Below are 23,764 nucleotides of genomic sequence, written 5' to 3' on the forward strand. Positions count from 1 at the left end.
TAGAGATAGCGTCTCACTGAGTTGCTCAGAGCCTCGCTTTTGCAGAAGCTGACTTTGAACTGGCCATCCTCCTGTCTCAGCCTCCTGAGTCTCTGGGATTAGAGGCATGGACCACCGTGCCTGGCTCAACAGAATATTACACAGCAGTGAATAAATAGATATTGGCAAATCTTGAATGTAAAACTACTTTGACTTCATTTTCAGCGATTAGAAATTGCTATGTAACAGTCTAGGAGAACTAGCTTAAAGAGAACAAAACAAAATCTGAAGGATCAGTGAGCTGTGGAGGCTCTGAGGAGCTGAGAGGCCAAGATACTAGAGGGAGCTCCAGTTTACTGAGGTGAGTACAGCATCCTTCAGGCTGTATCCTCCAGTAGAGCCTGCGCTAATCACTGGAGGAGGGCAGGAGGCTGAGGACCTGGGCAGATCAAAGTTATTTCTAGGCAGTAAGTGCTACAGGGCATTGGATGCCCTCAGTGTTATGGGGAGGCAGTAATGTCTGCCAAGCAGTCAGCCAGAGAGGTTAAGATTCTGCAAGCAGAGAAGAAGCGTGTGGAGTGCAGCCAGTACCACTGTGATCCTCAGGGTACTTCTTGAATATTAGCCAAACGGGAAAGGCAAGCTAAACCAAGACTTGCTGAAAAGCAAAGTGGTTGTCAGAAATTTCACATTGCTAAGGAGAAAAAAAAAATTAGTCCATGAGATACCAAAGAGGAGAAATCCTACTGAAGCTTTTGTTTGTAATCCTAAAATTTCACTCCAAAACTAGGAATAAATCAGCGGCAGATGGTACCTTCCAAAGATGGCCTTTCAGACCAGGATTAACTCTTTTCCTGGTTATGAAGCCTTAATTAGACAGGCAGTCTGTGTAGATGGGTAAATCAAGTCAGGTTGGGTCAAGGAGGCCAATCTGATGGGTCCAGGAAGTTAGAAACTGTACCCCCCGTGCCCCCCACCAGGGACTGAAATGCCTTCAGAGTCCTTCCTCCACCCTATCAAGGTAACTTGCCCCTGCTGCAACCTGTAGCTGAGGTCACCTGTCCGAGGAGTTGCCCCTCCCTACGAGAAGCTATGAAGTTGTTAATTAATGTGTCCTAGGCTGCTCCATTTTGCCCTTCCTCCATCCATCTGCTCTCACCTTTTGGCCATCCCTGGAGCATCTCCTGGGCCCAGGAAAGAGAGAGATAAGGGGAAGAGGGCAGGAGAAAAAAGGAATCCTAGAACACATAAAAAGGGCAGAACACCTTGCTTCTGGGGATACCAGGACACCAGCTGTGGCAGATTTAGATATCCTTCCCCTTCTGTGTGTCAAAGAATATAGTTAGTCCTTTATAGAGGAAAATTACATCATCCAGAATGTCTACAATAGTTCATATTCACTACATGCCATTCAACTGTCACTCATCCCAAATGTATTGGTCTGTATACCCAAAGTTATGCTGTGTAACAGGCAACCTTAATCTCCCAGGAGCATACAATGAGCATTTCTGGGCATCCTGGACACCTATAAGTTGGCTGGGTTGGTTCTGCCTGTGTCTCTGACTCTGCAGGCCAGCTGGGGTACTGCTTTGGATTATGTCTGAACATGAGCAAGGGGGCATCTCCTGGGTTTTGTTCTACAGTCCAGGCTAAACAGGCAACCATCACTCCACCCATATTTCTACTTTGATAATGACAGACTCACTATCAAGCATCTACATGTAGACAAGCACATGGCAAGTTTTCCCTCCATATCACTTGGACTAAACACACATTCACAAAGGCAAAGTCCAAGGTGAAGGGACTTTGGCAAATCTTCTCTGTCATCGATGAGGCTATGGGAACTATATGGAAAATTACTACTACTTCGTGGCAGGGAAGGAGAGACCAAAGAAGGGGATCGGGATTCCACCTGGTTCATTCTCTTGGTCCTAATGATGTATATCTCTCCCACAGTCAAAACTGAGCAGACACTTCTCAGAAGAGGATATACAATCAATCAACAAATATATGAAAAAATGTTCATGATCACTAGGAATTAGAGAAATGCAAATCAAAGCTACTCTAAAATATCACCTCACTCCAGTCAGAATGGCAGCTATTATGAAGACAAACAACAATAAGTGTTGGTGAGAATGTGGGGAAAAAGGCACACTCACACACTGATAGTAGGACTATAAATTGGTGCAGCCAATTTGGAAAGCAGTATGGAGATTTATTGGAAAACTGGGAATGGATCCACCATTTGACACAACTATCCTTCTCTTCGGTTTATACCCAAAGGACTTAAAAACAGCATACGACAGGGACACAGCCACATCAATGTTTATAGCAGCACAATTCACAATAGCTAAACTGTGGAACCAACCTAGATGCCCTTCAATAGATGAATGGATTTTAAAAATATGGCATATATACACAATATATATATACAGCAATGAAAGAGAATGAAATCATGGCATTTGCAGGTAAATGGGTAGAATTGGAGAAGATAATACTAAGTGAAGTTAGCCAATCCCAAAAAAAACAATACCAAATGTTTTCTCTGATATAAGGAGGCTGACTCATAGGGGGTTGGGGGGGAGCATGGGAGGATTAGACGAACTCTATATAGGGCAGAGTGATGGGAGGGGAAGGGAGGGGGCAATGGGTTAGAAATGATGGTGGAATGTCATTGACATTATTATCCAAAGTACATGTATGAAGACATGAATTGGTGTGAATATACTTTTTATACAACCAGACATATGAAAAATTGTGCTCTATAGTATAATAAGAATTGTAATGCATTCCGCTGCCACATATAAATTTAAAAAAATCCTCAGGTGCACATATAGTCTCAGAAACCTTATCTTGTCATCTCCTATAGGTAAATCTAGATGCATTTATCCCAGGAAAACAAGGATTTATATCACTTGTAAAAAATTAACAGATCTCATTTGTTACATTAACAAAATAGTGGAGAAAGAAATATAATCTTTTCAAAGAATGTGAAATACCAATGACCAGACTCATATATATTTATGAAAAAAATCATAGTGAAGTGGGAACAGAAGGGAATTTCCTAAGTTTGATAAAAGGTAGTTACAAAAACAATGTTGTGGACATCATATCGACAAGTGACATTTTCAATACTCTTCCTTTGAGAGTATAACAGAGGCAAAGATTTTCATTATTTTATTTCATTCATAATTGTCCTGGTGATCCAGGCCAGTGGGTTAAATTAAGGGAAAAAAAAGATATATGGGGATAGATAGGAAAGAAGCAAAATTATCACTATCCACACATTATATGCTGGTGCATATACAATAATTAGGATGGGTGAAGTTAGGGAGTTTGCTGACCATTTGAACAATTCTAAGTAATTATTATATTCTATAGAGCCTATAATAAAAGTCAATAAATAAATGAAAGAAAGATATCCTGTCAATAATATTAAGGACTTTAAATATAAAGAGACAAAGATGTTTAAACCTCTGCACAGATGTTATTGAGAGGAATTAAGATCTAAATAAAGAAATGCATGATGTTTGTAGATTGGACGACTGAGTGTTGTTAAGATGTTAATTCTCCCCAAATTGATCTATAGATTTGAAATAATTTTAGTTAGACTTTAACAGCCCCTGTGTATGTACATAAATTGGCCCATGGATTCTGCAATTACATGAAAATGCAGATAGTCAAAAACAGCCAACTCCATCATAAAAGAACAAATCTGGAAGACATATGTTTGTTAAAAATGGAAGGTCAGTGCCCTTGCATTAATGTGCCCCCCCTTCCAGCAGAGGAGGTGAGGCACTGTGCACCTGAATACTGTAATCTCCTGGTTCTAGCAAGTACTACACTACTCAAGAGCCACCTGCCCAATGAACATACAATAACTCTTCAAGGGGCAATTGAGATAACAACAAGAAATAATTCCATGTGAGCATGGGACACCATTCTCCAGGATGAAGAATGCATCCTAAATAAATTAAAATAATATGGCACCCTGTCCCCAGTAGGAAGTGCTATGGTTTGAATTATGGTTTATCCTCACTAAAGCTCATGTTGAGACTTCACCCCAATGTAATCCCTACTGAGCAGTGCTGAGACCATTAAGAGCTAATGAGGTCACTACCCTTGTGCAGGGATTAATGTAGTTCCAGAGGGTGTGGACTGGTTATTCCTAGAGCTGGCCAGCTCTTTGTACCCCCTTTCACTTCCTTTCTCACCATGTGACCTCCCTAGGCTCACTTGCCTTTCCATCTTGAGCTCCTCCCCCAATGCCAACCAGATGCTAGCGTCAAGTTCTCAGACTTGCAAGACCTCCACTCCAAATGAATTATTATTATTTTTTTATAAAATACCCATTTTGTTGTTTCTGTTATTGTTTAGGAACAAAGAAAGGTAAAGTCTCTGGGTTCAGTTTCCAAGTGGTAAAAGTATGTTTGACTCCACTTACTCCATTCTCAGTAACCTACTTAGCAAAGGTGTTTCATTATTTCAGCAACTCTAGGCTCTGTGGTCCTAAGAGTATGGCCAAATTACCACTGAAATTGGTCATGGTCATGTTTAGTCACTTTGTGCTACTGTGCCAAAAGATTCAGAGGCCAGGAAGGGGGTCAACCCATTGGCAGGGACCCTGATCATGAGGATATCTGACTGCTGCCAGATAAAGATCCAGGGAGGAGTGTTTGGCAGTTGAGCTTCACTGGGACACTTATGCATCCCCCTGCTGAATTCAACATATCAGTACACAAGGCAGGTGTTGTGGCCCAAGGAAGACATGCTGAGTGGGCGTTCACATATGAGTCCGAGACCACCAGTGGTGGGGGAAGTTACAGTTCCCCCTATTAACTTTCCTCTTGCAAATTTCACCAGGAAAAGAGACTAACTGATTGGAGAAGATGGTCACAGACAGGCTGAAGATACCATAAGTAGTACTTACCATATGTAAGTAGCAAGAATTGTCCGAGATGGTGTCAGACAGAGAACCACCCAGACTTGGCCTTCTGTACAAACTATACCTACCACCACCTCTCAAAAAAGCAAGCTGCTGTGAGCTTATGGTTGAAACTTCTCTGGACTTTGCCCCTAGGAAATGAGCTGGCATGCCCAGGTGAAGACCCTGTCCAGGACATGGTCCTTTATGCCCCATTGGTACCACACTGAAAGGATTTCCTGTGTTAAGCCTGTGAGATCAGCGGTGTTTCATTTTTCCCAATTCTGATTTCTTTGCTTCCCAATTAATTTCGTTCCAATTTACACTGTCCAACAAGCCTGTCCATCTGTGTCATTTTGTATAGTTTCGGTCCTAGGACAGTTTTCATCTTTACAGCACACATAGCTGAAGTCCAAAGGTCAGGGAGGTGAAGAAGGAAGAATCCCCTTTCCTGCTGTATTTCTGGGCAATTGCACACACTCGACTTAAGAATATTCAGTACATCAAGAATTCTCCTTTCCAACACACTGCCAACCTCCTGAAAGCACAGGTACAATTAAAGACTCTTTATATTCCTACATTTTCTATAATAACCGTTCACAGGAGACTTTAAATAAATGTGCTCTGTTCTTTAAAAGAAAGAATCAACTCTTCCCTAACAAAAGCAAAGTTCATCTATTCACACACAGTGAAAAGTGCTGTCTTCTTTTGCCTGGTGGTATCTGCTCCTCCTTACTCTGGTCTCCCCAGGAGCATAGATGGGGGAGGAGTCACTCCATGGGGTTGGTCATTCTCTCTTTTAAGTGGTTTTGACATCGATGCCAAGAAATTGACAGATGAGTGATGAGAGATGTCAATTTTTGGACTCGACTTTTGGGTGACGAGAGAATGTCAAGTGTTAGATGACTTTTCAGAAGCAATACAGATAAGGGTGGAAAGTAACTGTTATGCTAGTCATCCCTGAGTCCAAGGTTCTCAGCTGGTGGCGTACTTTGTGGCCAAATGAATGAGGTCAGTCTGCAGGAGGGGAACATCAGGGAGCCCTGATTCTATCAACTAGCATCACCTGGTGTTTCTGCTCTCCAGTACAACATATTTTCCATGTAGTAATAAATGCCAGAGCACATTACATTGATTTGTGATTTCCCCTAATCAACAATATGTTTAGCTGCAGATCTGTATGTGACTTTAGGAAAGAAATAGAAGTCAGGGAAGAACAAGGGAACGAACCACTGGCTCATCTCCCAGGAAAGCAACTCTCTGCCACCCGATGTTCTGGACCCAATCTGCTGCAATTAGCTCAGTCAAAGGCCTGCCCTTCCGTGGGTCCCAGATTCCCACGGGAAATCCTTCTGGGAACAGAGGTTAAGCCAGACCCTGATGCATTTTGCTGGCCAGCTGTGATTCCTCTCTGGAGGCACGGTGCAGTCAATACATCTCAGCCTAAGTCGGGGACTTGAAATTCCAGGTACTGCCCTGGAAGCAGCTTGCAATATGTCTTGGTGCTGGCTGCTCCTGCTTGTGGTGTTCCAGCAGTTTCTCAGCTGGAGCTTCTGCGAAAGGACAGGAGCATCTTACGACGACACTTCGGACGATGAATATTGGCAGAACACTTGTACATCTGCTGATGCACAGTGAGGGAGACTTGTAGAAACACAGTCGAGCAGAGCATTTCCATTTGCAGTTACCTATGCAATGAACACAGGTCTCCCACAGCTATTAAACCTGCAGGAATTAGTCCAAGGCCGAGGGAGATGGGACGAACGGTATTTGACATGGAATTGTGATTTTATTATTATTGGCTGCCATAAAATATGTACTTACATTCCAATGCTATGCACTCATTTGGAAGTGAGACCCACATATTTAGATGTTTCCCTTCAGTGCCTACATGCATGAGGGGCTAACACCATATGTAAGGAAATTAGAGGCTGTCTTGGAAGATTTAGCACTACATAAAAATAAGTTCCTCTTCGCCAGACAGCTCTCATTTGCCCTTCAAAATCCATTTTCTGCCATTCTCTGCCTCTTGTCCCATGAGGCTGACCTGTGCCTACAATCTCGAATCCTCTGCCTTTCTCTCAGCTCACACAAGTGAGGGCGAGAGGGAAGAAAGGGAAGGAAAATGGAAAAGGGGAAGTGAGCCTTTGGGATTTTAATCACCATGACATCTGTGTATAAAGTATCCTTTGAGCAAGTTGTGACTCTTGATTGGCGATAGCTCCTCTTAACGATGTAGCCATATTTAGGAAACAAGGGAAATTAATTTGAGTAGTCCATTGCATTTAACCCACTATATCTAGATGCCATGCTAAACTCATCACACACATTGTTTCATGTGATTGTAAAGTTGGTCTGTGAGTGTTACACTAACCTCTTCTAGGATTCAGAGAGATTCATTCCTTGATTTGTTAGCTCATGCATAAATATGTACTGGGTGCTTCTGTATATGAGGAACTATTCTATGGTTGTTTTAGTCATATTTTATGTCTCCATGACCAAAAGACTTAACAAAAATCAACTTAGAGGAGGAAATTTTTATTTTGGCTCAGGGTTTCAGAGATTCAGTCCATAGTCAGCCAACTCCATGGTGTTGGGCCCAAGTTGAGTCCCAGCATCATGGCAGAAGGATGTGAAGGAGGAAAGCATCTCAGGACACAGCAACCAGGAAGCAAAGAGAGCTCTGCTCACCAAGGACAAAATATAAACTTCTAAGACACACCCCCAGTGACCTACTTCCTCCATGTACACCCTACCTGACTATAGTTACCCCCCAGGTAATCCATATCAGTGGGTTAATCCACTGATTAGGTCCGAACTCTCATAATCTAATCATTTCACCTCTGAACATTTTGCCTTCTCTCACACATAAGGTTTGGTTGCACACCTCGTATCTAAACCATAACCAGGGTCCAGGACACTTAATGAGCAAACATCTCCATTCATGGTTTTGTAATCCAGTGAGGGGGCAGAATGGATAGGGAACACACTCAATAACCAAATCAGATTGACTATTAGAGAGGAGAAAATACTTCCAGCAAAAAGAAAAAAAATAAAATAAATAGAGAAATCCCAGTGAGGATGGAAAGAATACAAGTGACAATGTTGTACATGTCGATTGGGTCACAGTCCACTCACTCTGTAGGAGACTTTTGAGAGCTGTCCTGAAAACACCAGCGATGTTAACCATTAGAAGAGAAATAACTCAGGTAGACAAAGCACAGGGGCAAAGACCCCAAGAGGGGTGTGCTTGAAGTGGTCAGGGAACAAGCCAGGGTGGTTGGAATTTGCAGAGTCAGCTCAGGGTGGCAAAGCACAGGGTCCCATGAGGGATAAGACCAGGAAGCGGGGGCCACGTGAATATTGCATATGTCTCTTCAGCTCATAGTAAGTTTTTAGTTTACTTGGAGTGAATTGGAAGTTGTTCATAAATTTTGAGCAGAGACACAGCAGAATCTGCTTTCATTTTTTGAAAGAAAATCACATTTGTGTCTGAAGAGAAGATGGAAAGTGGCAGAGGAAAAGGCAGAGGTCTCCTCGGGAGGTGCAGCAGCAATTTAGCCAACCTATTGGGGAGGATGGGGTTGGACTTCAAGGTCACTGTGAAGGGCATGCTGAGAGCTGGAATATGAATTTACTTACATGTGTGCAAGATTAGAACAAGGAGAATCTAAGTCCAAATTTGCCTGAGCCCAAAGCCCAAGCTCTTAAATTTTATTAATAAGTCCTTGGTTTTCTATTCACCTGCAGATGCCTCTAAAACATAAATTCCAATGTTTTCATGGCCATTTATGAAGGATCTACAAACTATAGAAGCTAAATTCTAAGATTAAAAGGTTTTGGACTCTGGCTTTAAGTACCTACCCAAGTGCTAGTTAAGTATCTGACAATTTGGAATGGAACCACCATTGGACCCAGCTATCCCACTCCTCAGTATATACCAAAGGACTTAAAATCAGCATACTACATCGCCACAGCCACTTCAATGTTTACAGCAGCTCAATTCACAATAGCCAAGCTATAGAACCAACCTAGATGCCCTTCAACAAATGAATGCATTAAGAAAATATGGTACACATATCCAATGTAATATTACTCAGCCATAAAGAAGAATGAAATTATGGCATTTGCTGGTAAAAAGATGGAACTAGAGACTAAGCCACTTCCCCAAAGTAAAGGCTGAATATTCTCTCTGATATGCAGAGGCTAACTTACAACAACACAGGGGAAGATTAGAAGTTCATTGGACTAGACAAAGGGGAATAAAGGGAACGGAGGGGGAATGGGAATAGAAGAAATAGTAGAATGAACTGGACATCACTTTCCTATCCTTATATATGAATACCTGACCAATGTAACTCTATGTTCTATAAAAACCACAATAATGGGATCCCAGTTGGAACAAGTTGTACTTATTCTATGCATGAATATGTCAAAATATGCTCTACGGTAATGTATATCTGGAAAGAACAAATAATTTTTTAAAGAATCAGAACTCAGGGGATCTTCATTTTATTCCCAGTTCTCACCTCATGACGTCCTCAGTCAACTTAGGTAGACATTTGCTCCTTACATTTCTCTATCTAGAGAGGAATGCATTTTCTTAAGTATAAGATTTTTTAAATTATTTAAATTTAGATGTTAGAAAAAAAATCATGAAAATCTTGGATTACCCACTCTCCAAAAGAAGGGATGTTAGAGTCTCTCTGCTTTGGACCACAGCTTGTTGGAATGAAGGTTTATTAGCAGGATAGCCTGATTTTTCAAGAGAAGATATGCAGTGGGGTAATGGTTATGGGATTTGTCATCACTCAGTGCCTACCTGTGTCAGAACACCACAACTTACACTGAAATAACTATAATTTTTTTGTTAGTGATTTTTTTATTTAATTAAGAAGATAGGATGGAAATCTGTTTATGTGAGACTCTTGTGAAGGTTTCAGTCTTTTCCAATTTGGGCAACTTATTCAATTCCAGTTTTGTGTTTTAAAGATGTGAACGATAGCAGTATATGATTGCCATCTTCTAACCTTAATATCAGAACATTAAATTCCAGGAAGTGAACTTCTGGTCACTTAGCAACTTTATGTTAACCAGATAAATTTATAGTTCTTTTTTTGAAGGGTGGGGGATACTGAAGATTGAACTCAGGAGTGCTTGACCACTGAGCCACATCCTTAGCCCTATTTTGTATTTTCTGTAGAGACAGGGTCTCACTGAGTTGCTTAGTACCTTGCTAAGTTGCTGAGGCTGGCTTTGAACACAGATCCTCCTGCCTCAGCCTCCCAAGCCTCTGTGATTCCAGGCATGCACCACCACATCTAGCAGTACCATCAATTCTTGTGTGATTGAAATAGAAGATGCTTCAAATTGAACATTGGTAAAAATTAGCATCATAGAGAAAGGCAGATGATTTATGGGCATGTGAAATTTTAAGTAGATTATCTATGCTCAAAGAATTTTGTCTTTGCATAAAAGATAAACTAGTTACTAGATATGTCAAACCCTGTTAATAAAAATATTTTAATTACTACTCAGTGTATAGATGCAAGTATTGTAGACAAATAATAACATGCCTATCATTAACTGAAATGGTGATTTTAGAATCATGTTAATGCAGTGTCAAATATTTATGTATTATTATGGAAAATTTTATTCAGTGAAGAGAAATAAAAAGGTGTTGGTGGTGATAAATATTTTGCAATTAAAAATACATAAACAGGCAATTTATGTTTGAACTATTATGAGCAGGCTTTTAAAAATAAGTAGTATTGTCAACAGTAGGTCTTTGCTGTCCAAGGGCTAGTGGGTTTTCTTTTTAATTGTAAGGTGGTACATTGATATAGAAATGGAGCTTTCCAAAAATGTGTGCATTGCTTTAAAATATCAACTTTGATCTGATTTCTCAGATGAGGTATCTATTTTAACTGGTTGACAGCTGAATTAGTCCATCAAATCCAAAAAACCTATTAATATTTAGCCAGAAATGGACATGCCCTGGGCTGGTGTGAGGGCAGAGAGAGTACTTCCAAGCTTTAACGAGTGGTTGGTCTGTTAGCTGTCACTGGTGGGAGAAGACTGACATAGAGGAAGGGGAAGGGGTACTCAGGGCACCATGAAGGTCATGCGTGATGCCTTATGCAGATAGCACAGATCACCTACGACAGAGTCAGAGGCACACAGGAAAAAGGATTATTTTACCCAGGCGAGGACTCTTTTCTCCATCTACATATCACCATCATTAAATAGGAACTTCCAAAACTGCAGAATGTCGGTATTTAGATACTGTGATATGAACCAAAGGGGTGGGTTCAAAAGGAGGCTGAGAACCTTTTCCTGGAAATCTCACTGATGAAATGGCATATGAACAGCCCTATTTTTTTTTTTTTTAAAAATATATGACGGATCTATTCATTTATTCCATTTTTAAAAGAATTTATCATATGATACATATCACATTAATTCTAAAATACCAAGCCTCATTTTGTTCAGGGATATGTATTTTAAAATACTTCATCGAAAGACAGCAGAATGAATTGGACATAAGTGTCCTATGTTCATATATGAATACAGGAGAAGTGTAACTCCATATCATGTTCAATCACAAGAGAGGGATCCTGATTTGAATAAGCTATACTCCATGTATGTATAATATGTGAAAATACACTCTATTGTCACGTGTACCTAAGAAGAACAAATTAGAAAGCACTTCACAACCACTAAAAAGATCAATTAAATATTGAATCTACAAATAAAAATTTTGTGTATTCAGTGTATGTGATTATTTGATATATGTACATATTGTGTGATGATTCTCACAATCAAATCAACTAAAATGACACCGATTACATCCTATCCTGTATATCAGGTCCCCAGACAGTATTAATCTTATCAATGATAAGCATCTGACAGTTCTTAATTTAATCATTTCTACTCAAGCAGACAGAGACTTCTTTAAAGCATTGAACTGAAATTGTATAATTATATGTTATGCATTTAATTTATTAGGATTTTTAAAGCAGTAAGACACAAAGCAAACACATTTAGGAAAGTGCTAGCTGGCTTTAGTTGTTCCAATTATGATTCCCTTCAGATATCAGTACTTAGAAATGTGAATCAGGACTACCAGGTGAGTCTACTGTGCATCACTGCGATGAATAAAATCAAAAGACTAAAAATATGGAGGCTCACAAATGATTTGGAGCAACTGGAACTCGCATGCAGTTCAGTAGAAGAATAAACAGGTGCAGCCACTTTAGAGAACCATTTGTCAAAATCAGCTTGTCAAAATGAAAAAAACCTGCGCTTTATGGATTGTGCAAAATTGCCTGCATGTGTCCATCGAAACCGCATACACAAAATGGTCCACAGCACTCTCGCCATTATCCCCCATGGAAAGGACATAAATGCAGGTGACCATGGAGTGGATAAATGGATTGGGACATGTTCAAAGAGATTGACAGCAGAGATCCAACTCCAACATGCATCTACCTGATCCTCTCGTAAGCAGAATATTAGCTAAAAGGAGCCAGACACAGAAGGCTCATTCTGAAGGATTTCAGCGGAATGGACTAGAACAGGAAAGTGCAAACTGTGCTGCTAGAGGACAGGCAGGGCTGTCTGTCAAGGGAGCTCATAAGCAGGAAGGGAGCACAGGGATCCTTATGGGTCCCTGCAAATTTTCTAGATCTTGGATCTGGTGAGTGTCTGTATAAAACCATCATCCTGTGTATTCCCTGCATCAATTTCTTCCTGCAGGTAAGATACATGAAGAAGAAATATAAAATTCACAAAAAATAACCACTCAGAAAAGATTGTATGGCACCTTGTTTTGGAATGGCTAAGGTGTTTCCATTCCCAGCAGATACTTTCTATAATAGTTTACAGTTTAGAAACCTATTATGGAGTCAATCATGCATCTACAGGGCTGGAAGGAAACTCTGAGATTATCTAATGCTCCTCTTTCCTGTTACAGAGGAGGAAGCAGGAGCTGAGAGAGGAAAGTCTTGTGCATGAGGCTACCCTGCTAGACAGTGGCTGAGTGAGGTCTCACAGTATGTTGGTTTCCAGTGGGAATGTCTTCCACCACCTGCTGCTTCAATCCAATCTTCACAGGGGCTTTTAAAGGTGACACAGAGAGGTTCCCTGAGGACCATTCCGCACCTGACCATCCAGGTCTCAGTCCCACTATCCTGCACAGGGTGCAAGCTATTCTCCCTGTCTCAGGGCTCCTTTCCTCCCCTTTCAGCCTGCCTCCTGGGGCTGGCTTTCCCCTGACCTCCTGAACACTAGGTGCCACCTGCCTTGGGGCACCCAGCACCTGTCACCTGGGATCACCTCCAAAGGGAGCAATCCATATTGCCTTCCCTCTGTGGCCCTTGAGAACACACATTTCAGAGTTCTTTAAGAGTCTGTGGTTTTGACACTTGTAGAAATGAATAAAAGAAAACAAACCATTTTCTTGAATCTCACCAAGTATTTTCTGAAGAAGTCTCAGTAGCCTCTTTTTGGGTAGAGGCAAATGCAGAAAAGAAAGTCCACAGGAGTAGAAAGCAAGTCATTCATCTTCAAATAATTATCAATATTTATAAGTAATGCAAGTTTAAGATAATTTATGAACTTCCTTTAAAATGCCACGATCCAGTGGCAGGTCTTAAAATTACCATAGTTACAGTAGTTACAGATAATATTTGATATATGTGTCACATTTGTAATGTGGAAAGCAAATGTCTGATTTCTATTGTTGATAACCAAGATCAATATTGTTTATGCTTCTGTATGTGTTTTTGCTTCATTCCTAATGGAAAGAAATGATAACCTATGAAAATAGGCATTTAAAAAAATAAGAATTTTCTGAACTAAGTAAACAATGCTCCTGGAATTATTGGCTCTGAAAGATGATTCCTATTTATAAACAAAATGGCCCGAAGAGATTCTTAAAGGAAACAGATATATGATATTGAATCAGGCTTAATGGTAATAAAAACCCCAGGATCTACAGTAGGGCTGATTCTTTCCCCCCACCTATACCTATGCACTCCAGATTCCTGTAAATGCCTTTGGAAGGACTCATGGGGGAACAGCAGGTGCCTGTAAGCAATGAGGGAACCCGGCCGATACACAGGAGAGGGAGCAGCCTGTTAATAAGGAGGTGTAAGAAGGTGAGAAGAGGTGTTCTCTGTTTACAAAGAGTTTGCAGTTGGGAAGCAAATCTTGTAATCCATGGAGAGATAATTACCAAGTAATTAAGAACAAACCTATGTAGACTGTGCTATAATATAAAATAATGGGAAAAATAAATTTTCATTCACAGGTAGAAGCAAAAGTACATTGGATTTTGTAATATTCCTCTGGAGTTATGAAAATTTACCAGGCTTTATTTCGGTTATTATCATGATGCATAAACCTCCAAACTCTAGGGAAGGTCATCTTTGGCAACAGAACTCCCAGGTTCTTGGGATTTGTGGTCTCTTCTCCAAAACACTTCAGCTTTCTAAAGGCAGGAGGATGACTCGGTACTTTGATGTGGCTTTTTGGAATTATTCAGGTCACTGATTTTATTATATCAAATAGTGTCCCAGGAAACATTTACAGAGGGTTTTATGAAAGGGATCTTTGATTGATTGGCTGTTTCTCATTTTGAAAAAATTTCAATAATAGAAGTCAATTAAACTTTGGGGATAAAAATTAAAAAGTATGGAATATACTCCAAGTAATTTAAGTAGGATATTCTGTGATAGCAGAAATAAGATTCATAAAAAATGTTTTTTTTTTCCTGGCTTTTGTATTTGGGTTCTATGGCATGTTAAAAGGAAAATTTCAATTGGCTTTTGAGTATATGTATTCAGACTGAATGCTTTAATCTTTCTCCTGCAGAGCAACTCCTTTGTCTATATCAAATATTCTATTTTGGTAAAGTTAAATTTACTAAAACAAAGTTTTAAAAATAAATAATGTATTGTTGCAGAAATATAGAATGTGATTTTTTTCTTTTTGTTTTTGATGCATTATAGTTTACTTAATTGGATTTGTTGTTACATATTCTTACACACACCCAGTATAACTGTATAATTTTATAATATCATTCCTCAATATTTTAACTTTCCCTAGAATGGGATTTTTTCTCCTTATTTTTAATTAAAAATTAGTTATGGCATATATACACAATGGAATATTACTCAGAATTTAAAAAATCATGGTATTTGCAAGTAAATGGATGGCGTTGGAGAAGATAATGCTAAGTGAAGTTAGCCAATCCTAAAAAAATAAATGCCAAATGTTTTCTCTGACATAAGGGGGGTGACTCATAGTGGGGTAGGGAGGGGGAGCATGGGAGGATTAGATTAATTCTAGATAGGGAAGAGGAGTGGGAGGGAAAGGGAGGAAGAAGGGGATTACCAAAGATGGTGGAATGTGATGGTCATCATTATACAAAGTACATGTATGAAGACACGAATTTGGTGTCAACATACCTTATATACAGAGATATGAATTGTGGTGTATATATGTATTAAGAATTGTAATGCAAAAAAGTACATGAATTTCTTGTAAGATGATTTCTCTCACAATAAATATGTTAGTTTTTCTCGATTAAAAAAATTAGTTATGCATGACAGTAAAATGCATTTTGACACACTGAGCTCAACTTCTCATTCCTCTAACTCTATGTGGTACAGAATCACATCAGTAGTGAAATTATACATGTATATCACGTAAATTTAGAATGGATTTTTTTTTCTTTTTTGGGGTGGTGCTGGGGATTGAACCCAGGGCCTTGTGCATGCAAGGCAAGCACTCTTCCAACTGAGCTGTCTCTAGCCCCTAGCACAGGATTTTTAAAGCAACTTTAGTGTTCCTTGTTTTAGTGGGTTCACCCTTAGACATGCCAACAATGGCCACTAGAGGTCCCTCCAATCTGAGTTATTTCTAACTCCTCAAATGAGATTGTGTTTATTAAATGTGCAATCCCTTGCCTGTTTCTGAAGGCTGCTGAGACTTTACTGCATCTGACATGATAGTTTGTCATGACCTCCACAGAGAAGAGGGGCACACACTTCCAAACGGCTAGACTGTGATTCTGCTTTATTTACATACAAGAACCCTAGTTTCAGCCCTTGCTCTACACAGTTAATTTGACAAGTTTTCACACTTCTGAGTGAGGATGGAAACATGAAAGCCCTTTATAGATAGTGACCACATGCTGGCACGGTTTCTGCAGCTTGCAGAAAACCCTGATTAGCCTATCGACTGGAAATAATTATTATGATAGGCAATTTTAGTCCTGCTCTTATCAAATCACAGAAAATGTAGAAAGGAATCCTAGGCAGACTCTGGAGACAACTTTTTGATCTTCTGATACATTTATTCATTATGCCAAATAAATTTCATGTGCAGGATGCATAGAGAGATTTGTCACAGTGTGTAATTTTAACATAATGAATTTTGTGCCTATGTGGGTGGAGTTAAAGAAATTATGAGACTGCTTCTAGTAAACATACAAATTGCTCTTTATTATAGAAGTGTTAAAACAAGCAAAACTTTAATTTTGATTGAAAGTCATCAAGGATTAGTCATTTAAAACCTTCTCCACATCCCTTAATGCCAGACTCTGTTTCAAGGGATGACAGAATAATTGACCAATGGACAGGGTTTTCTATTGACCAATAGACAGGGTTTCCTTCCAAGAAAAGTCAACAGTAGAATGATCTGAGGCCACTGCCCCTGTATGAGATGTAATTAATCAACTTATGATCCAATCTTTGGAAGTTAGATTAATTCTCTGATTTGCCCCCCCCCAAAAAAAACTGCTAGCCAAATAAAGAAGAAGAAAATTAAAAAAAAAAAACAACTCCTGAGTTTTTTACTCCTGAGTCAGCTGGCCTTAAAAGACCTGGGGACACAAACACCTTGATGTCTCCACCACAAGAGATGCAGGAATCCTAAGTACCTGGTGTTTTGTTGCTAAATTAAGGTAGCAATAACATAGACCCAAAGCAGAGTACAACTAATTTCCCAAAATATTTTAAGCAGAAATGAAATGGTTTGCAAACTATTTCTCATGATGATCAAAATCAGCAGAATCTGTGGAAGTTTCTTACAAGATGGAAGTGGAATGGGATTAACAGTTGAAACAGCCAAGACACCCTCCAAGCTGAAAAATTCTGTCTGCTCATCAAGCATACAAGAAACTTTGGATGGCCTGCTCGAAATCTAATACCACACCGTCTAGGCACAACCTAAACATTCACAGCTGGAGATCCTTAGCTTCTTTATTCTTCAGAAATAATTGGAAATATACACATAGATGTTCACCATCATGCTGCATATAACCACAAAGCAAGAACTAACTGAGTGCTCAACAGAAGGGGATTTACTGATGAAATGTTCAGGAAGAATTAAAAATGATTCTGGATGCCAATACTGGTTTAAAAGGGTGTGCTTTCACAATAAATATGAAAAGGAGATAGGCTGTAGTACTGATTCAGGTATTTTTGCTGTCAATAAGAATGAAACCCACCATTTTGTATCAATAATATTCAATCATTCAAAAAAGAAATCACTTCACACTGTGACTCCAAACACAACTGTGCACGTGTGTGCACATGTATGTACAACTGAAAAAAGATTCCCCTTTGCTCCATTTATTCTCTTACTTTATGTTCCAGTTAAATTAATTATTTTAATGCCAGCCATTATCCATGGAATTGATTTTCTAACCCACTAATTTTTCATAAGTCACAGTTTGAAAATCCTTGAATGGAAGAATAATGTAGAGTGGGAATCAATTTTTGTAAACACATAAATTCGCATCAGAAAAGTCACAAACATCACACATTGAAATATAAACAGCTTTTGTTGCTGGGAAATAGAGATTGTGCCTTTTTTTCCCCTCTTTCTTTCTTACCTTTTGTTAGCTTATCTTCCCTTTGGAAATAATATTTCTTGGGTAATTGGTGAAATGAATTGTCTCCCATCACAGAAACATTTTATACTCTTTCAAATTATCTCAATGTTCCCATTTCTAATATAAAATTGCGTTCTCTACGTCAATGGGGTTAGCCAGTGCAGTTTTTACCAGCAACCATAACCATGTCCCCATCGTGCTACTGAAATTCAGAACACCTTAAGAAGGAGGAGAGAAAGAACCGGAGGAGGGAAGAATTGAGATGGGAAGATGAAAGGAGTCTTATGAGTCTACTCCAAGCCTCTCCAGTGTATTTGCATGTGTGTATGTATGTGCAGGTTTGGGGGCTAGCACTTATTTTTCTGTTTTCCTAGAGACTAGCATTGGATTTTAAAAAAAAAAAGCCATTGAGACACTCACTTCATTAACCCCATGAAGTTGAAATACTCACATTGTGCTTTTCTGCCCCTCAGTTTTCCTACTTGAAAATAAATGAGCTCAGATTCCTACATCCAAGAGTTAAGGCCCAGAGTTACATTGGCTCCGAGGAGTCACCCAGTTAGCTACCTTGTGTTCCACTGGCAGATGATATAATTTTGGATTATTGGTCACTCAGATTCATACTTCTTACCTTACACCACATTCTTGCATTCAGAAAATGTTGAAAATGACTGCACATTTTATGCATTAGATGTAGCTCAGCGGCTAAAGCAGATGGGATGCTCCTTTCTACAAAGCTATGGATAACATTAACACAAGCAGCGGGAAGAAACTAAAAACCCGACCATAGATGTTTAATGCAACTTTCCTCCCTCTAAACACACTCAATTTCTATCTTGCTTTTTACAAGGCCCATTAGCCTCATCGGCTTGCATTTCCATCAGTTCACCTCTTCCCACGTGCTCCTTGCCTCTGGGAGGTATTTCTGTAAAACATTGAAAATAACACCTGCTCAGCCCACCATTCCGGGTTATTGTGAAGACCCAAGTGTAAAAGGGCTATATAAATGCAAAGTATGGCTACATCTGTTTTTATTCACACTTCGGAACCTGTGGGTTCTTAGTCTTAGCTGCTCCAGCTGGCTGGCCCTGTGATGTCTCAGCAGGAGGAGGCGAAGCTGGGGAAGGTGCCTTTAAATTTATTCACTGTGGTGCCCTACTCTTGCAAACCTGTATTGAGGCAGCTCTTTCTCTCTGACAGCTCAACATGTCATCCAAAGATAAAACCTAAAATTTCCCTCTGATCTGTGACAGCCACTGAGGATGCGGGGCTGCTGGCCCTTAGTCTTGGCCGAGGCCCGTTCTGTCTGGGTTGAGCATGGATGTGGCCCCAGCGTGCAGACAGGACTCAGCAGCCCCAGCCGCACCTTACTCAGGAGTGTTGGAAGCAATCCTTCAGTTGAAGGACTTGAAATCTCAGCATGGTCACTCCCCGGCAAGCTTCAGACCCTACACCCCACACCCACCCTCTGCCATCCCACAAGGACACGGAAGGAATTTCATCCATAGATTTTAAAACTGCAGTTGGCCAACCATGACAATTTGGAAAGGAACAAGGAGGCTTCCTAGAGCCCTGTGAGCAGAGTATCATCTGTTTCCACCCAGGCAGGTTTACGGTCCTCAACCCAATTCAAGAAGCATTGGCCAGGTGTTTACTGAGTTAAACAGAACTGGGTTAAGTGGCAGGCCAGGGCGTCCTACCCAAAGTACCAATCCATAACTGAAGCCAAAATATTTTCTTAATAAATCTGAAACAGCCCACCTCTGAACTCAGTTTCATACATACATATTTTACATACATGACAAAATACAATTTCCTGAAAGTGAAAACCTCAGCCTGGGTGAGGTCTTTTTGAAATTTAAAACAAAATCATAACTGGCACCTCTCCCACCATGAATGATTGCACAGAAAATAAAGTATTTTTAAATGGACAATGTAAATATTTAAACGTTTTAAAGGTCACAGATTAGTTTCATGCTTCTGGATCCCACATAACTTCAACTTGCCAAAACTGGAAACAATGTGAAAAAACACCCCCAAACCCAAAGAATCATGATAGTTTCTTCATGTTGCCAAAAAGCTTCTCCTTATTATCCTCAACTTTCACCTAGATGAATATTAATGACCTATTGCACTTTATCCCCAAAGCCACTACTTCTGGAAGGTTGATTGATCCCCTCAATACATGTTGGTTGCTATAGGTTTCTAGTATTTCTCCTTCTTTCAAATAGATAGGTAGAAACCGCACCCGGTTTCTACCTATCTATTTGAAGTAAATGTATGTTATTTGTTTTTTTGGTACTATGGATTGAACTCAGGGGCACTGAACCCTTGACCCACATTCCCAGCCCTATTTTGCATTTTATTTTAGTGACAGGATGTCACTGAGTTGCTTAGTTCCTCACTTTTGCTGAGGCTGGCTGTGAACTCACAATCCTCCTGTCTCAGCCTCCCAAGCTGCTGGGATTACAGATGTGCATCACCGCACCAAGTTTCTAACTATCTGTTTGAAGTAAATGTATGTTATTTGTTTGCTCATATAGATATTTACCTCTGTATTTGCACATGGAATTAGTGTCTGCTTCCTATCTGAGAGGGTCAATCACTTAAAACAAGGCTTATGATCCAGATGAGTGTTGCCTCTAGCATTCATCTGATGCTCAGTCATTACTTACTGAACATGTGAGGAAGTGAATGCATGAGTATGGTAGACCTTAAAGGAAGGCAAGTTCATGGCCTTGACAATTCAGAGGTATTTCCATTTTCTCCATGACTTTCTATAATGCGTGGTGCACACATTTTTTTATGAATATGATAATCATATTTCTGAGACTATAACAGTCCACCTTTGGGTGAGTGGAGAACAGACAGGGAGCAGATGAAGGTACCCCTGGAGTGAAAATTCATTTGACACAGAGGGTAGGCTTTCAGCCCACAGCATTCAGTTTAAAGCTTACATGCTGGTTACTGGGGGAAAAAAAATCGACCACACACATTTAAAAGCATAGGGAAATACAAAAGTAAGACTCTTTGAAAACCTTAGGAAGCCTGTTTTCAATCCTGATTCTAAAGATGCACAGTCAGATACCCCTTCATTAGATCCTCATTGAGGCCCTTACAACTAGGTTCTAGGACACAGGGTGGAGTCAGGCTCAAAATCATCAGCATACAGCAAGTGTGTTCCAGAGATCCTGCAAATGCTTTCTGTTTCTGCAGCAAAAGGCAGATTCTAGCGAGATTTCTTACTTGGCTATTTGTTCCCAATGAGGATGTCTCCTTGCCACTGATATTTCAGCATAAACAAGAAAGATACACCTGCCCCCTAACAAAAATATTTAGCCCCTGCAAGTTTATATATTACATAATAATATATTTCCTACCAAAAGACACAAAGAGCCCCATAATTGGCTGTGATCAACAAGATACAGGATACTGATTCTAGATTTCTGTATATTGTGAAAGAAGTTTTCCAACTATTGCAAATGGTGGTGAAATGATTAGGCTGGTGATGAACAACACAGATGCCATATACTAATAAGAAGAGATTTGTCTTCCAGGGAAAACACTAAGAGAAGGGAGCTCAGAGCATAGCAAGGAAATAATACTTTGCAGCAAAAGTAAAATGGTAAACTCAAAGAGTTATAGTCCTGTCAATGATCTCCATGTTCACAGTTGTCTGAAATAAATTGAAAATAAAATCAAGCAGCGTGTTTAGCTGCATATCCAGTATGCCGTTATTAATATTGCTACAAGACAAGATGCTTACGATCTGACTGATGATATAAAATTATTCTCCATTGAAACATCCCTCCCATTTAACGGTAGTTGATGTCTTCATTGAGTCGTCTATCCAAATATGATACGGTACAAAGTAATTTTAAGATAAAATTTCAATCTGTAAGGTAATGAAAGATTTTTTTTTGAAGTTCATGAAAGTAATATTGGAGAATTCCTTTAAACTTAAAGGCATTTGTAAACAGTCTTAACAGAGGTAGAAAAGGTAATGCTGGAATATTTAATTATTCTTAGGACTGATGACACAATCATCACTCCCAACGAAAATTATTGTAATATAAAATGATTGAAAGGAGCCTTAAGAAAATCTCAGGAAGCTCTTGAATATTTTTTAAAACTACAGCATTCTGTATTATTTGCAGTAAAAATGAAAAAAAAAATGAAGTGAAAAATGTTCTTTCACACTATCCAAAAATTTCCTCGCAAAAAGAAAATGTTCCAGAAAAAAAATTTCTTTTTTAACTCGGTAAGCTTGCTCATTCTAAGTATCAGCTCTTAGCCGCCATCGCCACCAACATTTTACAAAATAAAATGTATCACAGATAAAATACTTAAAGTAATGCTCATAGTTATGTTTACAATATGGCAAAATGTTATATTTGTAAACAAAATGTAAGATATATTTTAAAAATAAATGTTAAAATTTATAAATAGGCCTCAGTCTCCAAGATAAAATGCTTCTTTGGAAATTCTGTGACACCTTCGTACCCACAGCGAGTAGATTCTCATTGAGGAGGCTTCCTAGAGCCTATTGTTCTAGACAAAGAACCAAACCTAGTACAGCTCTCACCTCCTGCATTTCTGAATGCCTCTTCTTTCCTTTCCTTCTTTCCTTTTCCTTCTGTACCCCATACTCAAAAGTAGAGCATCTACAGGTTTTATAGTTTTGTTAAAGTACACACACACACACACACAAAAAAAAAAAACATGGATAAGTTTTCTTGTTATGTGGGGGGGGGGCACTAATTAGCAGGCACTGGTTGATTCACAACAGTGGTTCACTGCTGGAGTTACAATTTGGGGGTCTCAGTTCTCCTCGCTCTTCATGCTCCTCTCCACCAGTTCACTGTCAGCTAGTCAACCAGGGACCTCTTTCCTCAATATCCCATAGTGTCTCTAGGTCAAAGTCTGGACATAAACAAGATAATTTCTTCACTCACTCATGGCCCCTTTGACCTACTACCTTTTGAGGGGTTTTACCATTTGTTTGTGTGTGTGTGTGTGTGTGTGTGTTCATGAATTCATTTTCTTTATATTTTCAATACTGTTGTGAATAAGACCCTGATATGTTCATCTTTACCTCCTGCCCTGAACTTTCATTGGGACTCTGTTTTCCTTGACAGGTTCTTAACCTACACAAATGCACACCCAAAGATGGTCTCCTCTGACAGCTGTCCGGCCGAGGCCAATCTCCTTTGCTGGTCACAGGGAAGGGTCTAGTCCCTGTGTATTCTTTCATAATTTAGTCGCTAACAATTTTTCCACTTCATGCTTTATGGTAAAGCATTCACATATCCAGGGACACAGCGACCCTTGGACAATATGAGACATAATTGACATGTACATTGTGAACATTTCTTTTGGTCTGGAATGTCTCGATTCTAATACGGTTCAGACCCCCATCACAGGTGAACAGTAAGGACCTTACCACACTGAAGATAGGATGTGTGGTCTGTGGATATGGCTGTGGATCTTGGAGAGCCCCCAACCCCAATGGATCGTATCATGGTCACTGCAGTGGTTGGTTAATTTTCTAAGCACAGTTCCACATATCTAAAACAGGACTAATGATTTCAACCACGTAAGGCTGATTATAAAAATTAAATGAGAAATTTTCCATCAAGTTCTGGTGAAGTCTTTCCATCACTGGTAGTTTAACATCGATGCTACTGAGAATGAAGGTGAAGCTAATGATACATCCCCAAGTTTCTCGCTTATAAACTTCTGTTTGTTATTCACTCTGCTGAAAAAGATTCTCCCGTTTTACCAAAGTCTTCATTATTATTCAAGGTATCACTCAGACTTTATCTAATACACAAAACCTCTCCCTACTTGCCCCAAACCAAGATAGCTGCTCCATAATTTTATGTCTCTGGATATCTTTCTTCAAGAGAAAGTACAGTATTACATTAAAATGATTCATAAGACTCTTGTCCCATTTA

This window comes from Ictidomys tridecemlineatus, chromosome 16, assembly GCF_052094955.1.
Source record: "Ictidomys tridecemlineatus isolate mIctTri1 chromosome 16, mIctTri1.hap1, whole genome shotgun sequence".
Lineage (NCBI taxonomy): Eukaryota > Metazoa > Chordata > Mammalia > Rodentia > Sciuridae > Ictidomys > Ictidomys tridecemlineatus.